Source organism: Cervus elaphus, chromosome X (genome assembly GCF_910594005.1).
Source record: "Cervus elaphus chromosome X, mCerEla1.1, whole genome shotgun sequence".
Taxonomy (NCBI): domain Eukaryota; kingdom Metazoa; phylum Chordata; class Mammalia; order Artiodactyla; family Cervidae; genus Cervus; species Cervus elaphus.
The window spans coordinates 145,655,155-145,675,624 of NC_057848.1; positions in this window are offsets into that span (position 1 = coordinate 145,655,155).

The window sequence follows — 20,470 nt, forward strand, 5'->3', positions numbered from 1 at the left end:
ATATTCAACTGGAAGCTAGGAGGTGAGGTGGTAATCCTCAGTCACCCCCAGCCTCCCACATACCTCCCATTCTCTTCTCTTTCCACCTTTTGACTCCACAGTGGGAATCAGAAACAGTCCAGGTGGAATGTGGGTTTTCAATAACAGTTTGCAAGAATTAACACACTCTTAATCCTGTCTACCAAAAAGACAACTCAGGGTTTCCCATGAATTTTTAGCCATGTGTATTAGTCAACACTCTTCAGACAAACAGAACCAATAGAATGTAGATGATGGATGGATGGATGGATGGATAGATAGATGATAGATAGATAGATAGATAGATAGGGATCCTCTTAAGGAATAGGCTCACATGAATACAGAAGCTGCCAAGTACAAAGCCTGCAGGGTGAACCATCAGGCTGGAGACCCAGGGAAGAATCCATGCTGCAGTTCAAGTCAGAACACCATCTGCAGGCAGAATTACTTCTTGCTCAGGCTAGCTGAGCCTTCTGTTCTATTCAGGCCTTCAACTGATTGCATGAGACCCATCCACATTAGGGTGAGTAAAATATTTTTCTCAAAGTCCATCAATTCAAATATTAATCTCATCTGGGAAAAAAAATCACCTTCATGGGAATATCTAGAATAATCCTTGACCAAATATCTGGGTACTGTGGCCCAATCATGTTGACACATAAAATTAAACATCACACCAGGTAATATTTACCTGGGCCTTTGCCCTCTAACTCTTCTTCTGCATGGATCTGGGGATGTGAAATCACAGGCCAACATGCCACTGGTCTAAGCAGGCCTGATTGGATTGATAGGACTATACTAAGGTGCCCTGGGTCTCCAGCTCTGTATTTTATAATTCTTCTCACTTTTTGTACCTATTATACAAATTAAAATGCCATGTTGCTTTCTTCTCACACCTCCTTCCAGGTCCAGTCACAAAAACAGAATGATAAATAGTACAAAAGATAGTGAAGGACAAGGAAACTGGATTAAATAACCTCTAAGATTGGTTAGGAGAAGGCAATGGCAACCCACTCCAGTACTTTTGCCTGGAAAATCCCATGGATGGAGGAGCCTGGTGGGCTGCAGTCCATGGAGTCGTGAAGAGTCGGACACGACTAAGCGACTTCACTTTCACTTTTCACTTTCATGCATTGGAGAGGAAATGGCAACCCACTCCAGTGTTCTTGCCTGGAGAATCCCAGGGACGGGGGAGCCTGGTGGGCTGCCGTCTATGGGGTCACACAGAGTCGGACACGACTGAAGTGACTTAGCAGCAGCAGCAGCAAGATTGCTTAAGGGGCTTCCCTGTTGGTTCAGTGGTAAAGAATCCACCTGCCAGGAGACGCAGTTTTGATCCCTGGGTCGGGAAGATCCCCTGTAGGAAGAAATGGCAACCCACTGCAGTATTCTCCGTGGACAGAGGAGCCTATTAGGTTATAGTCCATGGGGTCGCAAAAGAGTCAGACATGACTCAAAGACTCACCAACAACAGCAACAAAGATTCCTCAGAGCTCGAAAATTCTATGAGGAAGAGGGAAATTAGAGGGCCAGGTCTATCTTTCTTCAAAGCCTGTGTTTGGAGAGACGAGTTCTTGTGATGGTGCCTGGAGAGTAAGTGTGTTTGTAGATGGGGAGGGAGACAGGGTTGGGGAGAACCTAAATAGGGAGTAAAAAGATCTGTGGTTGCCAAAAGGCTCAGGAAGAAGGAAGAATGAATATAGCACAGGGATCTCTACTCAGGGCTCTAAATGTTCACTTAAATAGGAAGGGAATCCCCCAAAGAGGGGATATATGTACACATATGACTGATTCACTTTGCTGTACCAGCAGAAACTAACACAGCACTACAAAGCAACTATACTCCAATAAAAACAAAAAAACAGATGAACAGGTAATGAAGCTATTCATACTCTGTTGTGAATACATAATGGAGTATTACTCAGTTACAGTAATGAAATTCTCCCTTTCGCAGCAATGTGGGTGGACATTGAGAATATTATGCTTAGTGAAATAAACCAGAGAAAGGCAAATATTGTATGAAACCATTTACATGTGGAATCTAAAAAATAAAACATAGCAAAATGGAAACAGACTCAAAGGTATAGAAAAAAAATAATGGTCACTATTGAGGAGAGGGAAAAGAGGAGTGGCAATATAGGAGTTGGGGATTAAGAAATAAAAGCTATTATGTATACAATAGATAAGCAACAGGGATATATTCTATAGCATAGGGAATTAGAGCCATTATCTTGTAATAATTTTTAATTGAGTATATTCTGTTTAGTTCAGTTGCTCAGTTGTGTCCGACTCCTTGAGACCCCATGGACTACAGCATGCCAGGCCTACCTGTCCATCACCAACTTCCGGAGTTTACTCAAACTCACATCCATTAAGTTGGTGAGGCCATCCAACCATCTCATCCTCTGTCGTCCCCTTCTCCTCCCGCCTTCAATCTTTCCCAGCATCAGGGTCTTTTCAAATGAATCAGCTCTTCTCATCAGGTGGGCAAAGTATTGGAGTTTCGCTTCAGCATCAGTCCTTCCAATGAATATTCAGGGCTGGCTGATTTATTTTAGGATGGACTGGTTGGATTTCCTTGCTGTCCAAGGGACTCTCAAGAATCTTCTCCTACACCACCGGTCAAAAGCATCAATTCTTCGGTGCTCAGCTTTCTTTATAGTCCAACTCTCACATCCATACATGACTACTGGAAAAATCATAGCCCTGACTAGATGGACCTTTGTTGACAAAGTCATGTCTCTGCTTTTTAATATGTTGTCTAGGTTGGTCATAACTTTCCCTCCAAGGAGTAAGCGTCTTTTAATTTCATGGCTGCAGTCACCAGCTGCAGTGATTTTGGAGCCAAAAAAAATAAAGTCTGCCACTGTTTCCATTGTTTCCCCATTTATTTGCCATGAAGTGATGGGATCGGATGCCATGATCTTTGATTTCTGAATGTTGAGCTTTAAGCCAACTTTTTCACTCTCCTCTTTCACTTTCATCAAGAGGTTCTTTAGTTCGTCTTCACTTACTGCTATAAGGGTGGTGTCATCTGCATATCTGAGGTTATTGATATTTCTCCTGGCAATCTGGATTCCAGCTTGTGCTTCTTCCAGCCCAGCGTTTCTCATAATGTACTCTGCATAGAAGTTAAATAAGCAGGGTGACAATATACAGCCTTGACGTACTCCTTTTCCTATTTGGAACCAGTCTGTTGTTCCATGTCCAGTTCTAACTGTTGCTTCCTGACCTGCATATAGGTTTCTCAAGAGGCAGGTCAGGTGGTCTGGTATTCCCATCTCTTGAAGAATTTTTCATAGTTTACTGTAATCCACACAAAGGCTTTGGCATAGTGAGTAAAGCAGAAAAAGATGTTTTTTTCTGGAACTCTCTTGCTTTTTTGATGATCCAACAGATATTGGCAATTTGATCTCTGGTTCCTCTGCCTTTTCTAAATTCAGCTTGAACATCTGGAAGTTCATGGTTCATGTACTGTTGAAGCCTGGCTTGGAGAATTTTGAGCATTACTTTTCTAGTGTGTCAGATGAGTGCAATTGTGCAGTAGTTTGAGCATTCTTTGGCATTGCCTTTCTTTGGGATTGGCATGAAAACTGACCTTTTCCAGTCCTGTGGCCACTGCTGAGTTTTCTAAATTTGCTGGCATACTGAATGTAGCACTTTCACAGCATCATCTTTTAGGATTTGAAATAGCTCAGATGGAATTCCATCACCTCCACTAAATTTGTTCATAGTGATGAACATTTGACTTCACATTCCAGGATGTCTCGCTCTAGGTGAGTGATAACAACATCATGATTATCTGGGTCATGAAAATCTTTTTGTATAGTTCTTCTGTGTATTCTTGCCACCTCTTCTTAATATCTTCTGCTTCTGTTAGGTCCATACCATTTCTGTCCTTTATTGAGCCCATCTTTGCATGAAATGTTCCTTTGATATCTCTAATTTTCTTGAAGAGATCTCTAGTCTTTCCCATTCTATTGTATTCCTCTATTTCTTTGCACTGATCACTGAGGAAGGTTTTCTTATCTCTACTTGCTATTCTTTGGAACTCTCCATTCAAATGGGCATAATTTTCCTTTTCTCCTTTGCTTTTCATTTCTCTTCTTTTCACAGCTATTTGTAAGGCCTCCTCAGACAGCCATTTGGCTTTTTTGCATTTCTTTTTCTTGGGGATGGTCTTGCTCCCTGTCTCCTGTACAGTGTCACGAACTCTGTCTATCAGATCTAGTTCCTTAAATCTATTTCTCACTTCCACTCTATAGTCATAAGGGATTTGATTTAGGTCATACCTGAATGGTCTAGTGATTTCCTCCACTTTCTTCAATTTCAGCCTGAATTTTACAATAAGGAGTTCATAATCTGAGCCACAGTCAGCCCTTGGTCTTGTTTTTGCTAACTGTATAGAGCTTCTCCATCTTTGGCTGCAAAGAATATAATCAATCTGATTTCTGTGTTGACCATCTGGTGATGTCCATGTGTAGAGTCTTCTCTTGTGTTGTTGGAAGAGGGTGTTTGCTATGACCAGTGTGTTCTCCTGGCAAAACTCTATTAGCCTTTGCCCTGCTTCATTCTGTACTCCAAGGCCAAATTTGCCTGTTCCTCCAGGTGTTTCTTGACTTCCTACTTTTGTATTCCAGTCCCCTATAATGAAAAGGACATCTTTTTTGAGTGTTAGTTCTAAAAGGTCTTGTAGGTCTTCATAGAACCATTCAACTTCAGCTTCTTCAGCATTACTGGTCGAGGCATAGACTTGGATTACCGTGATATTGAATGGTTTGCCTTGGAAATGAACAGAGATCATTCTGTCATTTTTGAGATTGCATCCAAGGACTGCATTTCAGACTCTTTGTTGACCATGATGGCTAGTCCATTTCTTCTAAGGGATTCTTGCCCACAGTAGTAGATATAATGGTCATCTGAGTTAAATTCTGCAAAAATACTGAATCAGTATGCTGTACACCTGAAACTAATGTGATATTGTTAATCAACTACACTTCAATAAAGAAAAATAAAGTTAAAAAGATAGGTGAATCACAGGAGGTTTAAGGGCAGTGAAACTCCTATATGAAATGGTCATGGTGAACACATGACATTATGCATTTGTTAAAACTCATAAGACTACAATTTACATAGCAAGCCCCAAAATAAACAATCAGATTTAATTAATAATAATGTATTGGTATTGGTTCATTGATTGTAATAAAGGTACCATACTAACAGAAGAGGGAGTATATATGAATGTTGATTTTTTTCTCAATGCCTTTGTCAACCTAAAACTTCTCTAAAAAATAGTCTATTAATTTTTGAAAAGTAGTAACAACTTAAATAGGAAAATAATTAAACTGTGTTTAACTATAAACTTGAGTGCTATGCAATAATAAAAAATTATGTTTATGGGGAAAAAAATCATTCTCAGCCTAAGCCTGAAGGAACACATTCAGCAAGGAGACGGGAACAACACTCAGAACTAGCTTTCTGGGTAAGAAGGGCCACTTGGGGGAGAAAAAAAAAATCTAAGCAAAGGGCTAATAGGGACTTCTTTGGTGGTCCAGTGGTTAAGACTCTGTCCTTCCAATACAGGGCGCATGTGTCCAATCCCTGGTTGGGTAACTAAGATCCCACATGTTACATGGCTTGGCCAAAAGAGAAAAAAAGCTAATAATTTTTTTTCTTATAATGGTCAAATGAGAGATGGACTTGTGCTAGATTAGTTGCAATGGATTAGAAAGAAGTGAACAGATTCCAAATATTGAAAAAGTAGGATGGACTCAGACATGATGATGGATTGGGTGTAGGTGTGCTGGGAGAGAAGGGTGTTGAGCATGACTCTGAAGTTCCTCCTCATCTCATTTCCTAAAAGAGAGGTTGGAAATCAAGAATTGTGCTTTTAACAGCTTAATTGTGAGTTGTTTAGGAGGCAGTGATATAGGGGTTTCAAATATATTTACAAAATCTCATAAAAGTGGCCTAGGCTAAAGATGTGAACTCCAAAGCCCTATGTATGTAGATTCTATTGGAAAAACAAGAAGAATGCATTAAGATATCTATAGAGAGGGGGGAATGCTGACCATAGATACAAGAAAGCCATTGTTTTGTTAAGGGAGGTTGTTGTGTGTTACTCGCTCAGTCATGCCCAACTAACTCTTTGTGACCCCATGGACTGTAGCCCACCAGGCTTCTCTGTCGATGGGATTCTCCAGGCAAGAATACTGGAACAGGTTGCCATTTCCTTCTCCAGTTAAGGGAGGAGGAGCTAGTAAAGGAAACTAGGAACAGAGTAGCAGAATTGTAAAGGGAAGACCTTGAAACCGTGGTGTCATAGAAACTCAGAGTATTTCAAAGAGACAGGTCAGTGATGCCAAATGTTATATGGACATCTGGTAAGAGAGATTGCGCAGTGAACTATTCATGCGTCCTGGCTCTAGAATGTGACTTCTGGAAATCATAGACCAATCGCACGCCTTACTAGTCACATGTCCTTGAGAAAATAATTGATCCTCACTGTGTCTCAGGTTCTACATCTGTAAAATTAGATAAGAAAATTACCTAGCTCACAGGTTTTTTGTGAGAATTAAATGTGACACCTCAGTTATGTGGTAAACAGCAAGCATTCAATGACTATAAGCTATTAGCATCACTAAAAAGTATTTTCCTAATTTGGTGAGAGGGAGGGTGTTAGTGATACAGTAAAAAGCAGAATCAGCATAACAGTGGACAGAAAGTGGGTGAGAGGGGTTAAAGGGTACAAGTTCTATTGATAAAGAGAATGTTTATGATAAAGAATGATAAAGATAAAGAAAAAGAATGATAAAGCTATGTTCTCATAGCTCTTGGACAAATCCAAGACAAGTGACAAAAAGATACTCATTGCCACCAGAAGCTACTATTCCATTAGATATGTCTATATATGTGACAGAAGTCTGGTCCCTACGTTTATCAACCCCATTGATCATGGTTTTTATTTATTTATTTTTGATCATGGTTTTTTACTGGCTTGAACTTTGAGAGGGTTCCTCTTTGTGTTGAACCATAATCTGCCCTCTAAGATCTTCAATTCAGTGACCTTCTGTCATTTGAGGCCAACGTAGTATATAATCCTAGAGTATAACATTCATTTATTTCTTAAACATCTTTCAATCCTTTATTTACACAAAGACTTGTAAACTTCCTTCATGTCATTTGTTTTCAAGGTTCTCCAAAACACCCATCAGAATCACTTGGGATTAAAAAACTATATAGATTCTGAATCTTGGACCTATCGATCCATGATCTCCAGGAGGCAGAGATAACTTAAACGTAACTTAAATGTTCCTTTGGCAAATCTGACGTACACGTATTGTCTATGTGACAAAAACACTTTCAGTGAGCCATCTTTTCTTTTTTCCACTCAGAGATCCCAACATTGCCAAATGTCACTTTCACTGGCACTGTTGCTTTAAAATTTGGCACTGCCAATTTGCAAACATGTTATATTTTGTGGAGATACCAATTACTCCCAATCTATGATCGTTTAACAGCTGATTGCAACATACAAGGCTTTGGCACCCAGATGTCACACAGCTGGGTGTACCTACTTGGCCACCAATCCTTTTAGTTACTGTATTTCTCGGCCAGATAGATGCTGTGTCTGCTTGGCACCAGGTAGTTCCCACTGTGCTTTGGCAATATATGCAGTGAAATTAATTTTACTTCCCTACCATCACCCACCCATAATTCTTGCACTGTTGTTTCAATCAGTTGTCCCCTGCTCTTCTTATCAATGGCAAGGGATGGTGGAAGCTAGGCAGTTAGCTGAAAGCCAAAGTGCAAGCTGATTTCACACTTGCAAACTGGAATCATGCTTTTCCTTCACTAAGGAGGGAATTGCTATGGGCCACTCAGTCCTATTGTTGCTGCTCTGACAATCCATGAGTATTCTGACATTTTGGGCGTGATCCCCACCATCAAAAAATAAGACTGGACACCATGTCCTCTCCTCTTGTGGACTGGTTTTTATTTATGATTTATCACTGAACTATACCATCCTGTCACTTGCAGTCTCACTCCTCCTTGCCAAGAACAGCTTTAAAGGACTAAATTTTTGTCTCTGTACACTCTTTTGTTTCCCAGGAATATTCTTCGTTTTAGCTACTGTGAGCTCCAAAATTTGCTTCTAAGTAATACCTTCATATTCTTTTCAACACGGATCCACATCTGAAAATCAATCTTTTCAGTGTCTTCTCATTGGAACAATACTCACACCTGCAACATCATACACAGCTCTAGAAAACATCTTAAGATGATCCAGGACCTGTCAAGTGGCATCTACAAGAAGCTACCTTATCCACTGGAACAATTAAAACTAGCATACCACACCAGCCCTCAGGTAAAGCACTTCTTAATACTGCCAAAATTAGTGGTCTTCTTAATAACTCAGCCTCTGAGAACAGTGAATCTTGAAACCACTGCTGTCGAAATGATTTGTTTTCCATTTTTGTTTTGAGACAGTTGTAATTTTCTGAGAGCCTGTCTTCAGTCAAACACTAATTCCAGCTGTCTCAGTTTTAATTTGTGCTTTCTCTGGGAATTTCAGAAATTTCTGATGCCTTCTTTAAGTTGCTCCAGATTGGTTTTGATTTTTAAATGTCTTTTTGTTCTAAAATCTTTGGTACTCTCCTAGCAAACTCTTTCTTTCATAGCTCAAACTATTCAGGTCCCTAAAGCAATTAGCACCATCTTTCACATATGTAGGTCACTTGTTTATTCATTCATTCACTCATTCGTTTAGCAAATATTTATTGAGTTCCAGCTATGTCTAGGCATGGTTTCAGGTTTTGGGATTTCAGTAGTGAATAAACTGTGTTGGGAGAAACAAAACTGTAAATATGTATGTAAATATCAAATTTTTGTAAGAGTTATTGAGAAAAATAAAGCAGGATAAGAGGGCCCAAGATCAGCTGTTGTGGACAGGCTGGTCTAGGAAATCCTTCACAAATAAGGTGGCAGTTGAACAAAAACCTGAAGAAAGAAAGAGGTGTGTAAATTTCTGTGGAAGTGTTCCAGATAGAGGGAAAAGTAAATGCCAAGGTTCTAAGGGAGCATGTCTAGAGAATGAATGAATGAATGGATGGATGAGTAGATGAATGAATATTGAGTACTGAATATATTAAGGAAGAGAAACTGTTGGTGACAGATCCTCAAGTGATCCCAGTGTTGGGATCATGAGTAATCTCCTCCCTTGAGTGTAGGCAGACCCAGACCCTTTAAGTTACTTCTCATAAATAGAATGTGGCAAAGGTGGGGACTTCCCTGGCAGACCAGTGATTAATACTCCACTTCAGGGGGCAAGGGTTCGATCTCTGGTTGTGGAATTTAGATCCCAGAAGCTGTGTGGCATGGCCAAAAGAAAATGAAATATGGCAAAGGTAAAGGGTGTCACTTCCATGGTTATGTTATTTTTATATAAACATTTTCTTTCCATCTATCTTATCTAGCCATCCAGCCAGCCATCTATCCGTCTATCTCTGTTGCTAGCATGCCCTAGAGATACCCTCCCACTGGGTTTGAAGAAGTGAGTTCCTGGAGAGTGCCATGTGGCAGGGCACTGCAAGTGGCCTCTAGAAGCTAAGAACCACAGCCCTACAGTCACATGGAATTGAATTCTGCCAACAACCAGGTGAGCCAGGAAGAGGCTGCCAAGCTCCAGATGAGAACAGTCTGGCCAACACCTTGGTTGTAGGCTTGCAAGACTCTGAGTAAAGGATCCAGCTAAATTCTGTCCAGATTCCTGATGCATGGAAACTGTGAGATTATATGTGTTTTAAGTGGTTAAGTTCATAGTAATTTTTTATGTGCATAGACAACTAACAGGACAACATCACAGTGAAGCTAAGTAACGGGTACAAAATTGCTGGTTAATTACCTTACTCATTGTCCACTCCAAACTTAAAAGTAACTGAGGTATCATGTAGTTACTTTTCAGTCTCCCCTCTCCTCCATCCCCCACCCCAACATCCAACCCTCATGTCCAGGCTCATTCTCAATAGCTAGGATCACATTTTACCTTGTGTTGCGGTCTCATCTTTTACTACATAACAAATTATTCCAAACCTTAGTGGCTAGAAAGAATAGTATATTGTTAGTTCACATGATTCTGGGCTCATCTGGACAGTTCTCATGCAGTTCAGTCATACAAATGGGAGCTGAGGCTAGAGTCATCGAAAGGCTCAATTAGACTGGATGGCCACAACAGCCCGCTCTAAATCCTGACAGTTGATTCTAGATGTCAGCAAGCACCTAGCTAGAGCTGTCAATTGGGCTACATGTGACTTTTCCCATGTGCCTTAGGCTCCCTGCAGCACAGCAGTTGTGTTCTGCGATGGAGCATTCCCAGGAGTATACACTCCAAGAGGCTGTAAGTGGAAATTGCTAGGCCAGTTAAGAACTGAATTCTGAAGTGGGACAGCATCACTTCTGCCATATTCTATGCCCAGGTCAAGGGAGTGGAGAAATGGACTCTTTTTAATGGGGGAGGGGTAAAGTGACATTGCAGAAAACCATGCTGCAGTCATCTTTGGAAAATATTCTTGGTCACTGCAATGACAGAGGGAAATCAAGCTCAATTCTGTGCTTCGCATTTAATCATAATTGAAATGAGAGCCTTGAGTTCAATTCATGGCTCTGTCCCTTACAAGGTGTATGATTTTGATAATTTAACTCCCTGGGACTTGATTTCCTCAATCTGTTAAATCAGATGAAATACCTCTGTCACTTGTAGTTATAATGATTAAAGGAAATAGTATGAAAAAGACAAAGCAGGGTTCTTGGAACATGGTAATATGTCTACAGTTATTATATTATCATTATTATTATTAGTTATTATATAATAACTAGTTATTATATTATTAATTTTGTCATTTCAATTATGGTTTTATTCCTGACTCTCACAACTGAAACTCTTTTTTATTTTTAGGACACTTTGTGCTCTTCTAGTAGTGAATAAATTATGACATGAGTCTTTGAACCAGTAATCTGCCCTATACCATAATCATCTAGGCATGGCTTTCTGTCTTGGTTATGCCTGCCCTCTCTTCTTGGAGATTATGATATCCATCTGAACCCCAACCAAGCAGTTGGAGTCCTACTTTCTTTTGCTTTTTGGTTGTGCCATGGCATCTGGGATCTTAGTTTCCTGACTAGGGATCGAACCATCCCTCCTACAGTGGAAGTATGGAATCTTTTTTTTTTTTTTAAAGCATGAAGTCTTATCCACTGGACCTCCAGGGAAATCCCAAAGGAGTCCCCTTTTCTACTAGTGGACTTTCTGGATGGGTGTTACCTACTTACTTTTGTATATTTCTGCACTTGGCCTGTTCTGTGATTTTCCACTATGGCATTTATCTGTAAGGATATCCCATAGGTTGGCATTAGACCCTCTGAGTTCCACCTGCTTAGCTTCAAGTCTGGGCTTCATCTCAAGACTTTGCACCTGCTCCACTTCTACAATCAGTTAAGTTTCAGATCCTGAATTCTTCTTTTCTCTCTCTCCCTATTGGTCAGGTATGAATATGTACCTTTCAGGATTCTAATTCTTCATACATGGATCCTCTGCAGCCTCTTACTCAGCTCAGTTGCCCTAAGCATTTTGTCTTCCATGCCCATCAACTCCCTATAGCTGGCTCACTCACTCCCTTACTCTCTCCCTCATTGGTGCCTCCACATCCCTTGTGTAAGAATTCCTGCTCTTTCCCATCCTCCAAATCTAGTGTGACTACCCCTCCCTACCTGCATCTAAAAGCATCACTAGGTCTCCTCACATAGTCATATAATGGGGATCCCTGAGGTTTGATTTCTCCTTGAAGAGACAAGCATAGAGTAAGAATCCATCCTCATTTAACAGCAGTTAAGTTCCGGGGAGACAGACACAGCCCTAGATCCACAATGATTTCCCGAGAGAAGAGCTTTTCACTTCAGCATCTATGGGAAAAGACAGTCCTCTAGCAAGCATGGCAGGTTGATTTGTTGCAAATTTGATGTGACAGGGTGACCTAAAGAGAAACAGCACCAAGCTCTCCCTGCTGGATATTCACTGGGAAAGAATGAAAAGTGATTTTTACTCCACTAGGAAGCCATTCGGGTGTTTCTCTCCCTAAGGTTTGGGGTTCCCTTTCCTCTACTGGAGGCTAATCAGGTTTTGGGTTTCAGGGCTCTGAAGGAGATATTTTCATGTGGGTGGCAAAAGAAGTCTACCTTATAACTGAGTTTTCTGTTGAGATGGCATAGAGAGGCCCATGGATGCAAGTAAGCACTACTATTGAAAAAGCAGTCAGAACAAATCTTTGTGCTTAAAATTTTTTCTAAACTATGTTAGATATAACCCCACAATTGGGACAGAGGGAAAACCGTGGATGTTCTGGGTAGTGGATGGTGGGGATGGAGTGTGATGGTGCAGCAGGTGATGGTGACGACTCGGTTAGTAGGGTGGAGCCTAACTTCACAGCCCAGGGAGCCTGCAAGGTGGACCAATGCTGAGCTTAGCCAGGGGAGAACTCTTTATAAAGAGAGAGCCTCATTGGGATGATCTTGTTCACTTGCAGAGGGACTTGGACCAAGGTCTCTAAATCTAAAGAAAAATGGGCATGTAAATGGGATTGCTTGTCTGCAGCTACAAGCCACAGCAAAACATAAGAGCAGTGGAAACAGTCATGGACTAAGAACCATGGGCTATCGTGATGAGAAACATGGGAGGCTGTCTTATTGGGGCTATGTGTGCCCTCCAGGGTGGCAATATGATGTCAGATGTTGTATCCCCGGAATCTGTATCCTTTTTGCCCTTCTATGTCACCCCAGAAACAAAAATCCCAGAAGTATATTTTCAGGATCCCCTTAAGAGCAAGTCTTTAGCTTAGAAGACACCATGGAAAGGGTCTTGTGTGAAATTTGGAAAATGTAATAAAAGAAAAATCCATTCCTTCTCCTTTAGAAGTTGTAGGCAAGGGCTGGGCTGAAACAGACAGGGTTTTGACACTTCTCAGCCTCTTCCAAGCATCTCTGGGAGTCATATGGCTCCTATAGACACTTGAGGTGATGAGTGACAGTCCTCTCTGATCCCTGCATTTTCTGCTTCGTTCATGCCAGTAGCAGTACAAAGTCTGTGGAAGCCTCTGTCTCCCTGTATCAAAAATCCCTTCTGGGGACTTCCCTGATGGTCCAGTGGTTAAGACTTTGCCTTCCAGTGCAGGGGGTGTGAGTTCGATCCCTGGTCTGTGAGCTAAGATTCAAATGCCTCTTGGTCAAAAAACCAAAACATAAAACAGAAGCAATATTGTAACAAATTCAATAAAGACTTCTGAAAGACCCAGTTCAGTTCAGTTGCTCAGTCGTGTCCGACTCTTTGCGACCCCATGAATTGCAGCACGCCAGACCTCCCTGTCCATCACAAACTCCTGGAGTTTACTCAAACTCACGTCCATCGAGCCGGTGATGCCATCCAGCCATCTCATCCTCTGTCGTCCCCTTCTCCTCCTGCCTACAATCCCTCCTAGCATCAGGGTCTTTTCCAATGAGTCAACTCTTAGCATGAGGTAGCCAAAGTATTGGAGTTTCAGCTTCAGCACCAGTCCTTCCAATGAACACCCAGGACTGATCTCATTTAGGATGGACTGGTTGGATCTCCTTGCAGTCCAAGGGACTCTCAAAAATCTTCTCCAACACCACAGTTCAAAGGCATCAATTTTTCAGCACTCAGCGTTCTTCACAGTCCAACTCTCACATCCATACATGACCACTAGAAAAACCATAGCCTCGACTAGATGGACCTTTGTTGGCAAAGTAATGTCTCCACTTTTTAATATGCTATCTAGGTTGGTCATAACTTTCCTTCCAAGGAGTAAGCGTCTTTTAATTTCATGGCTTCAATCACCATCTGCAGTGATTTTGGAGCCCAAAAAAGTAAAGTCTGACACTGCTTCCACTGGTCCACATCAAAAAAAATATTTCAAAAAAATGTCTTCTGGCTAGAAACATCTACAATGATTTCTACTTTTCTGACTTGAACAATGACTTTGTAGAGGAGGTGAAGAGATGTCCTCCCAAAAGAGTGATGCAGGACTTATAGGTAGGGATTGGAGCTGATTTTAGTTAACTTGGGGAAAATGATTAACTGTAACCTTATTCATACCTTATATGCTGTGGAACAATTCAAACTTTGTTCATAATCAAAGTGATATTTGTATGAAGTTTAAGGCAACTGCTTGAAAGACTTAAGTGATAATCTACCATGGCACCTTGTAATATTAAAAATCTTTTAAAATGTCTTCCTTTATACAATAAACACCAAGACCTAAGTTTTGTGCCCTAAGTGGAAATTCAGAATTGTCTGAGGCCAATGAATAGCATAAACAACAACAAAACAGAATTGAGTATACAACTATGTTAGTTGCAAGCATTTCTTGATTTAAAGAGAGAATTTAAATGTAGGGAATAATTAGAGATGTAATTAGTCTCTGGAGTAACCAATCTTTAGGTTATTCATCTTTTGACATGTATCATTTTTTTCCAGTCTTTCAGCTGAAGTAGAATCTAGCCAAGCTAGCTCTTAGAATGCAAAGTAGATGCTGACTTCAGAAACAATTGTTCCATTGTGTTAAAAATGAGTATTCCCTTAGGTGACATGGATTAAGACTACAGACTTCCAGTTATAAAAATAAATTAAGTCATAGGGATGTAATATACAGCATAAGGAACGTAGTCAAGAATACTGTCACAACTTTGTATGGCGACAGATGGTTACCAGACTTATCATTGTGACTATTTTTTAATTTATTTAAATGTCAAATCATTATGTTATATATCTGAAACTAACATAATATTGTACATAAACTAAACTTTAATAAAAAGTGAGTGTACCCTGTGATATCCCACTTTAACCCTGCTTATTAGATTTTGCCAAAGTGAAAGTGTTAGTCACTCAAACATGTCTGACATTTTGCGACCCCATGGACTGTAACCAGCCAGGCTCCTCTGTCCAAGGAATTCTCCAGGCAAGCATACGGGAGTGGGTAACCATTCCCTTCTCCAGGGGATCTTTCCGACCCAGGAATTGAACTCATGTCTACCTGCATTGCAGGCAGATTCTTTACCATCTGAGTCACCAGGGAAGCCCAGATTTTGCCATGGGAAGGGCAAATGGGGATTTGTGGAGGAGTGGACATAAGGAGGCTTTCTTAAACCACTAGAAATATGGGGAAATCCCGAGTGTCTCTCAACTTATATAAAGAAGCAAATATTCTAGGAAAGGTATTTAATGAATTTGCGCTAAAATTATGAATAATGTGAAGAATCTGTAATGCTTTAACATATAGTAGCTCATCACCCAGCAACGTAACTTCTGTAGTACGGAACTGTACCATTAAAACATGTATAAGTGAAAAAAACAGCACAGCCAACTAAAATCCTTCCAATTCTCCTAAGAAAGACAAATGTTTTCTGGTTTACTTCAGGCCCCTGTGAGCTTTCAATCTGTCGAATATAATCTAGCTGAAGTCAGCAACCTGCACTATGGTCGCAGCTGCCCAGAGAAGTTTTCCCAAGGGATGCATGTTATTTCCCCAGTGGAGGAAGGATCTGTCATGGTAGACTAGCCATTCCAAATGCTCTTTGTGAAATAGAAAATCAAGGAAAAATCGATCTTTCAAATTAGTGTTTTAGCCAATAAAATACAACAACTTGATCTAAAATGTCACTCAAGTATTTACTATCTTTTATCCAAGTCCTACAGTCTATAATATTGTACTGAATTAAACTCAGTAAATATTTCTAGAATTAAATGACTACATGAATGGATAGAACATCATCAAATTGATGGATATATTGAGCTCTTCTGGAAATATATAGGAGCATTTAAAATTTTAGAAATGGAAGAAATGAAAGATGTATCACTAGGGAGACCACAATGCATGGTCTCCCAAACAGGTTTTATAGTAGCAAATGTTAGGTCAGAAGGGACATCTGGACAAAAGGGATCAGTTGGCACTGTTCCAGTCAAACCAACACATATGGTCTCCTAAGCATCCCATTCACCCTACCCAAGCCTAAAGCTAGAGTGGTAAAGGAAAGAGAAAACAGAATCATTTTTAACACAATCTTATTTGTTAAAACATTAATAGATCTCAATGTGTGTGCTGCTTGGGTTAATCAAGGATCAAGCACTGAAATGGAGTTAGGAGTGCAAGTGGTTTCTTGAAGGAAGAAAGAGGATAATACCAGTGAATGATGAAGGAGCAGGGAAGACAGAATGGACAAAGAAAACTTTCAAATTATCTGTCAGATCTGACACTTGTGAAAAGAAAAGAACGGCATTGGTCACAATCATGACCACGTGACCACAACCCAGCTCTAAGTCTCAGCCAATCCAGCTGGGAGCTCTGGAGCCAAGGTTGCCCATTAAAGAAGAAATGTCAGGATTTTGCGCCCCTGCCATGCGCAGTCCCTGGCTTAGGCTTCTCAGGAATTTCTGGCCTCAGATCAAAAGAAGGCAAACAGGAAGATCTGCATGGTTTGTAGCTTAATGAAAAGATTTCTCTTGATGGAAAATCTGACTGGTGTATCTCCAATGGCTGCCTCACAGAATACAAACCTTACTGTCTTGGACAAATGAAGACACTGAAATTCACAGGGATCTTTAAATCACAGGGCAGCTACTGGAGCCTCAGGTTCTTGACTTTAGGGACACTGAAATACCACACTGGTATGTCTTCTATACAGTAACTTTGGGCTAACAGAACTTGGAGATATTCCAAGTAAGAAACCATGTTTGATTCCATAGCAAGCAAGAGGCAGAGCTGAGAGGTGGACCCTGATCTAACTCACTCCAAAGACTGAGCAGGCAAGGTGGGGGGAAACTGATTCATGAAAACAAAGATCTCTTAAAGATAACATCCAGACCTTAAATGCACTAAGATGCTGTTCACCTTTTCTAACTCTTTCAGGTCAGACTAGTTTAGTGAAGGAGGGGTATAAATATGTTTTGGATTGGTGGAAAGTAGTAAACTGTTTAGATATACCAGGCTGGCCAAAAAGTTTGCTTGTGTTTTTCCATATGCTGCTATGGAAAAATACAAACAAACTTTTTGGCCAATCCAATATAAATGTCATTTCTCACTTTAAAAAATGGCTTGTGCCCTAATAGAGGGAATAATGTCCCATCAATCAGCCTCTGACTATTATAAACTAATGAAGGTCTCTCCAGGGTCTGGCTTTGGGGGACTCTTCAAACACCTACACATCTACCAGTATTTGTTTCATCACAGTTGCAGGAGTGTGGACAGGCTGTTTGCTTAAGACTTATTCCGCCTGGGTGAGGGAGGCAGTTGAGATTCTAAGAGCTGGCTGTAATTATGTAGTTCAACTCTACAGAGTTCATAGCTTGTTCACGTGAGTGGATAGCCAGGGAACATCAGTATTAAAGATAGGGCAAGTAATGTGTGCAGAAAGAAGATATACATGTGTGTGTGTCTGTATGTGTGTGTGTCTGTAAATAGAAGGTCTCACAGGAACTGCAAATAGGTTTTATCTTCAGTGCAAACTCAAAAGCATACTAACAAATAGTGACATTTTGGAGTTCTTTATTTACAAGAACTCTGATGTGAAATTCAGGTTTAGTAGGAAAGAGTGCTATACTTTATTAGTCATGCCTGCATAGGGACAGGGAGTGGGGTGGCAACATATATGCCATAAATTAGCACCTCTTGGTGCTACAGAAGGAAAAAAGCACTCAAACTTCAAAATGGGCACAGTTTATGTAAGGACATTTTGCTTTCTTTCACAATGTTTCCATTAGTTTTATCTTGGTCCAAGCTGAGTTGGTGGGACTCTGAATACTCTGTATTTAACCAGAAAAGTCTGCTTCCATCTCTTTGGAGTCACGGACCTTACCCAAGATTTCCTTGGGAAATTTGAAGAGGGAATTCCATTGCTTTCTAATGAAAATACTTTTGGGGCCAACCCGATAAAGAAAAATAAGGATTTTGAAGATGGCTGAACTAAAAGATCCTTTGTCACTTCCAGCTCTAAAATGTCAATACATATGGCATCCTATCTGAGAGCCTGGGGAGAAATGGCCCTGCTTTTTCTGACCTGTTCAATATGAGATGGTTGGATGGCATCACCGACTCGAAGGGCATGAGTTTGAGCAAGCTCTGGGAGTTGGTGATGGACAGGGGAGCCTGGCCTGCTGCAGTCCATGGGGTCGCAAAGAGTCGGACATGACTGAACAACTGAACTGAATTTTGAAATTTGAGGTAGTTGCAGGCGTGCTACAGCATGTAAAGAACTGCTGACTCTTCATGAGTAGGGTCAGGTCTGGGAGGAGAGAAAGGAACTGAAGGTGCATTTGGTGTGTAAGACTGTGAAGAATGCAGCAGCTACTGCAGGAGCTGTGTGAGATAATTGAGCATAACTGTTGAACTGCACTGCAACCTGCTTTCCCCTGTATTTCTCAGGTGCTGGTATCTGTATGGGAGATTTAAATAGAAAGGAAAGCTTAAATAGAAGACATTTTATACTAATATGATTTGACTTCCTTGGCGGTCCAGGGGTTGAGACTTCACCTTTCAGAGCAGGGGGTGAGGGTTCAATCCCTGGTTGGGGAGCTAAGATCCCACATGCCTCGTGGCCAAAAAAACAAAATATAAAACAGGAGCAACATTGTAACAAATTCAATACTTTAAAAATGGTCCATATCAAAAAAATCTTAAAAAAAGAATGCCGAGGTGACTTTACTCTTCACATATAAATGACAAGCTTCTCAGTATAGTAACTAGCATACAGTAGGCAATAAATACTTGTAAGTGAATGAGTATAATGAGTACTTAGTCTCATCCAACTCTTTGCGACCCCCTGGACTGTAGCTCACCAGGTTCCTCTGTCCATGGGATTCTCTGGGTAAGAATACTAGAGTAGGTTGTCATTCCCTTCTTCAGAGGATCTTCCTGACCCAGGGATCAAACTCAGGTCTCCTGTATTGCAGGCAGATTCTTTATCATCTGAGCCACCAGGGAAGCCCAATATATCTGAGTAGAAATCATATTCATTCTTTAAGGCCCAGCTATTTCCTTTGAAACTGTGCTTCAGTTTAGGAGTGATATAGACATTAGAAAAGGAAAAAGAGACTCCATGATTAGAGCAGAAAAGAGTAGAACAGAACACAATAGAATAGAAGCAGAAAACCATAGGTTAATATTCCAAGTGGTAAATATTAGTGGGCACACATATTCATCCCTGCCTTCCTTTTGATTCTGGATTTTTACTCTGAATATGTGATATGCTTTGGACAGTGAGATGAGGTCAGAGGCTTGGGAAAGTGCTTGTGTGTCTCTGCTCATGGCCATGTTCTGCCATTGCCCAGAGGGCATCCAGGCTTATGAGCTGGTAGATGAAGGATGCTGGCATAATGAAGTTTCTCCAGTCATTCAAGCCAAGGCCATTGTAGATCAGAGACCAATGAGCCAAACCCTAGGCGGGAGAGTGAATCCAGCCAAGACCAACAGAAGTGCCTAACTGATTGCCCAGATGCATGAGCAATAAATACCCATTTTTGCATGCTGCTACAGTTTTGTGGTATTTGTTACACAGCACTGATGTCACATAAGAATGCTAACACATTCCAGCTTCAAGATTACCACTTGTGATATCTTAAGCAAACCCTTTACCTTGTTGAGCCTCAGCTTATAAAAACAAAAATATCTTCTTTTTGATTCATCAAGTTATTGTTGGTTAAACTGAATTAAACAACATAATACATGTAGAAGTTCCTTGCAAAAAGGAAAAATGTGCTCCAAATTAACTTTATTGTGACTTATTTTATTATAGAGCAGCCACCATGTAGTCCTATCTCCCTTTGTATCCAGTGGTGATCAGAAACTTCTCTTAATACCTTGTGCACATCCAGGACATTGCGCTCTCTCTCATCTGTGTGTGTGTGTGTGTGTGTGTGTGTGTGTGCTAAATCACTTCAGTGCATCTGACTCTTTGTGACCCTATGGACTATAGCTCACCAGGCTTCTCCATCCATGGGATTCTCCAGGCAAGAATACTGGAGTGGGTTGCCATGCCCTCCTCCAGGGGATCTTCCTGACCCAGGGATTGAACCCATGTCTCTTATGCCTCCTGCATTGGCAGGTGGGTTCTTTACCATTAGTGCCACCTGGGAAGCCCCTCTCTTATCTGACAGCTGGTAAACTGGGTGTGTAAGTATGCCTTTCAACAGAAGCAAACCACAGCTGTGGAGTTCCCCCATCTTCTGAGAGTCAATGACATTTTACCTTAGGTTGGAATTGTTGCCAACATCAGGCTGTGAATTGTTGCCAATGTCAGGCTGTGTCAACCTGGTCAGTAGGCATCAGTATTGTTGCAGTAATTCCATCTGGATCCATTTGGATCAGTCATTTCCAAAATTTTCACAAAGGGCCCC